The sequence below is a fragment of the Grammomys surdaster genome, unplaced genomic scaffold (assembly GCF_004785775.1).
Source record: "Grammomys surdaster isolate TR1022 unplaced genomic scaffold, NIH_TR_1.0 191, whole genome shotgun sequence".
NCBI classification, from domain to species: domain Eukaryota; kingdom Metazoa; phylum Chordata; class Mammalia; order Rodentia; family Muridae; genus Grammomys; species Grammomys surdaster.
This window is the reverse complement of record NW_021604636.1, coordinates 16,513,007-16,520,232: the sequence shown is the minus strand read 5'-3', so window position 1 is coordinate 16,520,232 and position 7,226 is coordinate 16,513,007. Positions and strand designations below refer to the sequence as shown.

Genomic DNA, 7,226 nt, shown 5'->3' with positions numbered 1-7,226 from the left:
GCAGGTCTGTGTGCAGCCGCGGTTGCGGGTCTCTGTTCCGCAGGATGGGGTTCGTGAAAGTTGTCAAGAATAAGGCCTACTTTAAAAGATACCAAGTGAGATTTAGAAGGCGACGAGAGGGTAAAACTGACTACTATGCACGGACACGATTGGTGATCCAGGACAAGAATAAGTACAACACACCCAAATATAGGATGATAGTTCGTGTAGCTAACAGAGATATCACCTGCCAGATTGCATATGCCCGTATCGAAGGGGATATGATCGTCTGCGCAGCATATGCACATGAACTTCCAAAATACGGTGTGAAATTTGGCCTGACAAATTATGCTGCAGCCTATTGCACTGGCCCGCTGTTGGCTCGCAGGCTTCTGAATAGGTTTGGCATGTGAAGGCCAGGTGGAGGAGAATGGAAATGAATACAATGTGGAAAGCATTGACGGTCAGCCTGGTGCCTTCACTTGCTATTTGGATGCAGGTCTTGCCCGAACTACAACTGGTTTTCGGGGCCCTGAAGGGAGCTGTGGATGGAGGCTTGTCTATCCCTTATAATACCAAACGATTCCCTGGTTATGACTCTGAAAGCAAGGAGTTCCATGCAGAGGTACATCGGAAACACATCATGGGTCAGAATGTGGCAGACTACATGCGCTACGTAATGGAGGAAGATGAAGATGCATATAAGAAACAGTTCTCGCAGTACATCAAGAACAACGTAACTCCAGACATGGAGATGTGTAAGAAAGCTCATGCTGCTATCCGAGAGAATCCAGTCTATGAGAAGAAGCCCAAAAGAGAAGTGAAGAAGAGGTGGAATCGTCCTAAAATGTCTCTTGCCCAGAAGAAAGACCGGGTTGCTCAAAAGAAGGCAAGCTTCCTCAGAGCTCAGGAATGGGCTGCTGAAAGCTAAATCAATTTTCTATGAAGATTTTTTCATAAAGACAATAAACAGATTGATCAAGCAAAAAAAAAAAAAAACTAGACTTGAGAAACAGTGATACAAACAACCCGTATTTTTGAACAAATACATTGAAGGAGGGTTTGGGAGGGCATGGAAGAAAACCTAAAAATGGAAGAACAGCAGCAACAACAAAATTACCTTAACTAGCTGCAACATGTGACCTTTATCTTCCAACTCAAGCCACAGGAAAAAGAACCCAATGGCACTTATGAGACACTTGGGATTCTGGGTTATTTGATGTCCTTATGTGTAGGTATAACCTTGATATCATATTTAGAGCTATAGAAATCCTATGGAAGAGCAGCCAGTGATCTTAACCACTAAGCCACATCTCCAGCCCCTACTGTGCATTTCTTGTCAGACTGGTCCATTAGTGTAGGTTCAGGACTGGGTAAGACTAATGATTAATTTCCTCCCTTGGTAGCACATGTAGCACCTTTTAATGCTATGACAGCTAGCCAGTAGTTCTGAAACCTCTCGATCTGTACCATGTGTAATGACTCAGGTATATGGTGTCGTCAGCGATATGGTCTCACCATCAAGTGCTGAAGGTAAACAAGGAGCAATGACAATAACCTATCATTTTTGAGGGTCTATGGGACCCCACTGACCAACAGCTCCTAAAGAGGTGACTCGTTATTGTCATTGGGCTTTATACTTGATAGCCTATTGTGTCTGGGAGAGGTGATGTCCCCTTGTTATAGGGTAACTCCATTTTAAGCCCATATATATATATATATATATATATATATATATATATATATACATACAGTCAGGTAGCAGTGACACATGCCTCAATCCCAGCACTCAGGAGGCAGAGGGAGAAGCAGAGGCAGATCTCTGAGTTTGCAACCAGCCTGGTCTACAGAGTGAGTTCCAGGACATCCAGGGCTACACAGAGAAACCTTGTCTTGAAATACATACACATATATATGCATATATCTGCATAGGCGTATATAATCTAGGAAGTTTCTAGAATTGAAGGGTTCCCTTTTCCAAAAGTCTTCAGTGTTAGTTTTTCTTCCCCACACTCCTTCTTCTTTTTTGCCTTCCCATCTTCTACCCCACTTAACTAAGCTGGAAAATCTAAGAGAAATAGACGAACTTATAGATATATATGACCTACCAAAGTTTAGTCAAGATGAAGTATATAACTTACATAGACATCTACCAACCACTGAGATAGTCAAGAACATGGCAGCAATTAAAACTTCTCCCAACTAAGGGAAGTCAGATGGGTTCAGCATAGAATTCTACCAGACCTTCAAGAAAGAACTAATACCAATACTTCTCAAATTGTTCTGTAAAATAGAAAAGGAAGGAACATTTACAAATTCTTTTGTGAAGCTATTTTTACATTGATACCAAAACCAGATAAGGAGCCAACAATGAAAAATCTCTCTGATGAACATTGACTCAAAAATGCTTGCAAACCAAATCCATGAACACACATCATAAACATTATTTCCATAATCAAGTGGGCTTCACCCCAGAGATGCAGAGATAATTCAACATACATGCAATCTACTATGCAAATTGACTTAAGGACTGAAACCAATAGATACAGAAAAGGCTTTTGACAAAATCCCAAATCACTTCATGAAAGTAGTCCTGAAGAGTGTAGAGATACAGGGGACGTATCTCAACATTATAAAGATAACTACCAGCTCACAGACGACATCATGCTAAACAGAGAAAAACTCAAAGCATTTTCACTTAAATTTGGAATGTGAGAAGGATGTCCACTCTCTCTACTCCTTTTCATCTAATGTTTGGAGACTTAGGTAGGCAGTAAGACAAGTGGAGGAGATAAAAGGGTTACAAATAGAAAAGGTCTCTGGTCACCTCATGTGAAGACAGAATCTTTACCTGCTGAGTCAGCTTTACCAGACCCATATGATATTTTTTAAAAAGAAGCAATACTAGTACTATTGGCACTGTGGATTATAAAAGTATAGATATATATTTATACAACATTGGCAAAAACTACTTAAATACTGTTATGAGAATGCAACATCATATAGCTAGAGATAAAATACATAATTTTCAAATCATTAGGGGAGGGTATCATAGTTTCAGTTCTGTTATATTTAAAATATCTTGTCACAAAGCAATACTGGAAAGAAAGGTCTTATTTTAGCTCACAGTTCCTGGTTACTGTCCATTTATTGTGGGAAAGTCAAGGTAGAAACAAACAAACAAAAAACCAAAAAGAAAGAGAGAGAGAGAGAGAGAGAGAGAGAGAGAGAGAGAGAGAAAGGGAAGGAGAGAGAGAGAGAGAGAGAGAGAGAGAGAGAGAGAGACAGAGAGACAGAGAGACAGAGACAGAGAGAGACAGAGACAGAGAGACAGAGAGACAGAGAGACAGACAGAGACAGAGAGAGAGAAGAAAATATCCACATCCATGAGGAGAGAGGAAACAATGCACACATCCTTGTTTGTTTGCTTGAGTTCTGCTTGATGTTCCTACTCTTATACAGTTCAGAATCTTTTGCCTAGGGAATGGTACCACCCGCAGTATGCTGGGTCTTCCCACATCAATTAACTTAATAAGATAATGCCCTAAAGAACTATCCAAAATAGACAATCTCTTACTGAGATTCTGTTCTTGGGTGATTCAAGGTTGTAGTAAGTTGAAAATTAAAATGATCTATCACAGGGCAAGCGATAACCCAGGATACTTATACTTCACGAGCAAAACAGTGAGGAAGCTTTCTTGTGCTTGCAAGTAATTCTGTGTGTAAAGAATGCTGTTTAAAAATGCTAAGTTGGAAAAGGGAAATCCAGATTCTTGATTCTAAGGGGAAACATAGGATTTCCATAGGAATAAAGATATTCACCCATCTTCCTTTATAAACCTGAGTGATGGCTAATTTTAGGTGTTGAATTGATTAAGAGCTACTTAGACATCTGGGAGAACATTATTTCTGATATGTCTATGAGAGTATTTCCAAGTTGGTGGACCAAGTAGGAAGATTTACCCTCACTGTTCAAAGACTTCTCAGCTACTATAACTTAGTAAGACAATTCCCCTAATAAATCCAATAGATCTGTGTTTTTATGTAAGTATGTATGTATGTATGTATGTATGTATGTAAGTATAAATCATCTATTTATCCATCTTCTATTGGTTCCTTTTCTCTGGAGAACCTCAATACAATGTAACATTATGTTAAGTTTTTTATGTAGAGCTATTAGCTTTGGGAATGGTATTAAAATATTTCAAAAACAGGTGACTAATTTTATCTATTGGCAGGGACTGCTTGGCCTGGAGACGGTCCATGTACTGCCTTTTTATTCCCACCACAAAGATTCACAGAGTTCCTACCTCCCACACATCCAGCCTCCACTACTATTTGTATCTTATGTTACTATGGTTTGTTTATCACAGCTGATTAGCCAGTGTAGATGTTCATAGTTAAAGCTAATATTTTCTTTAAGTCTTCCCAAGTGTTCTCACTCTATCCTAGCACCCTACTTGGGAAATTTAATCACTAGGTATGGCAATTTGAATGGGAATAAGTATCATAGGCCCACATATTTACAGGCTTTGTCCCTAGTTCATAAACTGGGAAGGGTTAAGAGGTATGGCCTTGTGGGAGGACATGTGTCACTTTTGAGGTTTCTAAAGCCCACACCAGGGCCAGTGTCTCTGTCCGCCTGCTGCCTGTGGATCAGATTGTAAAGGTCTCAGCTACTGCTCCAGTGCCATGCCTATTTGCTCCCTGCCATGATGATAATGGGCTAACTCTGAAACTGTGAGCAAGACTCCAATTAAATGCTTTCTTTTTAAAGAGTTACCCTGGTGACAGCAATAGAACGGTAACTAAGACACTCAGGTCTCTTCAGACTCTTCTCAGCTGTGACATTCTCAAACTTTCCTTCTTTTGGCTCACCTTTGAAGTTCTGAGAAGTATTGAATAAACATTTTGTAAAATGTCCCCCGGGGTTTATCTCATGGCTTGATGTTTGATGTGACTCTGGGTGTTTGAGAGTATCATTGCCTAGCTGTAGAGTCATTCTCAGTACGTGGAGTCAATCAAGGGTATCAACCATCAGCATGATATCACTGATGATGTTGAACTTGATCATCAGACATGTTTATGCCAGATAAAGTTGACATAATACATTCGCAGGAGACATTATTAAATACAAGTGTTAGGAGTATAAAATGTCTCTTTTTAATGAGCCAAAAAAGAGAAATAAATACATTACATTAATTAAATTAGTCCCCGTGTAATTTTGTGACTTCATAGAGTCTTGTAAAAAAGACAACAGAAACAATGAAGAATTAAGGGTGGGAACTTTATTCTTTACCACATATAAGGATCCAAGATATTGCCTATAAGCACGTGGGATCTATTTACTCCATAAGTTCCTGCAACCTTCTGGGTTGAGGTTTGTGCTTTTCTGTTGATTGATTTGCATCTCAGCATCAACCTAAGCTGGTCAGCACTCTACACCCAGTAGATGGCCAATATCTACCTAGAAATAGCCTCCAGGTGCTTAATTGATGAAAGAAGAGGGGTCTGTTTGAGGTTGTGGCTTCCTCCTGGACAATTCTCCTTATGCTATCAAGCATGGCTTTGCACACAGAGGTAAAACTGAGCCCTTGTCTACAATCCATACCACATGCTTGGCATTTAGAAAAAGAAGGAAAAACTATAGTAAATGTGTAACTCTTACAGCTAGTATGCAAAGACCTAAGACCCCTTGTCAAGAGTGTGGCCATCAAAAGAATCAGGCCTGGCCTTCCAAGGCCTCATAAGTGGACATAGAAAATGTAGAACATCAGAGGAGTGTCCCATAGCACTACGGCCAGCTAGGAGACTGGACCATGGGCTTTGGGACTTTTCTTTTTCATTCACTGGGCTGCTTTTTTCTTCCGAAGCTTTCCATTGATTAGCTTCTCTAGCCATATAACACCTAAAAATGAAAGTATTTTTTTCTTAGTTGTAGAACACAGACTCAGGGACAAGATCCTGGCTAGAGCTTGCCTGTTGGAAAATAAGTACTGAAGCCAAAGGTGGCAGAGAGATGTAATGATGGGGTGACATGAGAGGTGTCAATTTGGAGGCATTATAGAGACAGATGTCACAGTCAAGAACAGCTTGCCTTCCCTGGAGTCACAGGAGCACTTACCTGCGACCACCCCAGCAGCTCCCATCTGCCCTTCACCCAAGCTGCCATGGAGCATTTCTTCCCTGAACCCCGAGAGCAGCCATCCCTCTGCTTCAGAGATGCTGCAGCACAGGGTGAGGATCCTGGCTATGATGCTCTGGCCTGAACATCTGGTGCAAAAATGTTGGCACAAGTATGAAGTTCAAGAATGGAAGTGTCCATACTAGCTCAGCTGAAACCAAAGGCAGCTGCTGGGTGTGGGCAAGCCACCAAAATCTCTGTAACATACTGCAAGTAGCATCTACACATGGAAACTGAGGTGTAGAGAGACAAACCAACATATCCAAGGTCACACAGCTTAGGAAGGTCCAGCCTTGGCAGTATGTTCATCCTATCTGCTTTAACCATAATTCTTCTCTGTCTATTCCTTTGATTGCACTTAGACCAAGCCTGAGTCTTGCTGATGCCTAATGGACTTCATTCAATGTTCTCTTGTTGATGTACTTTCTCTTGGTTCTGTGCCCATTGTTTCTAACTTAGCAAAATCCTTCCTGCCTTATTTATCTTTTATCCCCCTTGTCTCTTCTCTTTGAGCTTTCAAGTTGTACCCCGGGCTAGAAATACTCCTACCATTCCCTACCTCTGCCTATTCTGTCACCAAGGAAAACAGTTTCTTATGTCACCTCTATTGTTTGAAGTTTACTCAGGTTGGAATATGCTCGTCGTTTATGTTTTGAATGTCTCCTAAGTATTATGTTTTCTAATTGTTTGGCCCTCAGCTTGTGTCATTAATTGAAAGTGTTAGAAACTTTAGGACCTAGTAGAAGGAAGTTTGGTCATTGGTGTCATGTCCTTGAAGGGATATTAGGACTCCAGCTTTTCCTGTCTCTTTCCCTCCTGGCTGCCACAAGGCAAGTAGTTTCCACATGCTTCCATGACAATGTGCTACCTTCCTCAAACCCTAAACTAACAAAGACAAATAGGAGCTGTGAATCCTGACAAACTAGAACAAACTAGAACAAACCCTTGCTCCTTTTAAGTTGACTTATACCAGGCATTTGTCACGGTGATGCAGAGCTGACCAGCACAGGCTCTGGGTTGTTGAAGAAGAATATCCACCCACAGAGCTTTCCCTCATCCAGGT

The 7,226-nt window shown here is 40.8% G+C and overlaps 1 pseudogene; it reads left to right on the top strand.

Annotated features, from left to right (window-relative positions):
• LOC114622798 lies at positions 1–978 on the top strand (annotated as a pseudogene).
• Positions 979–7,226: the final 6,248 nt, after the last annotated feature.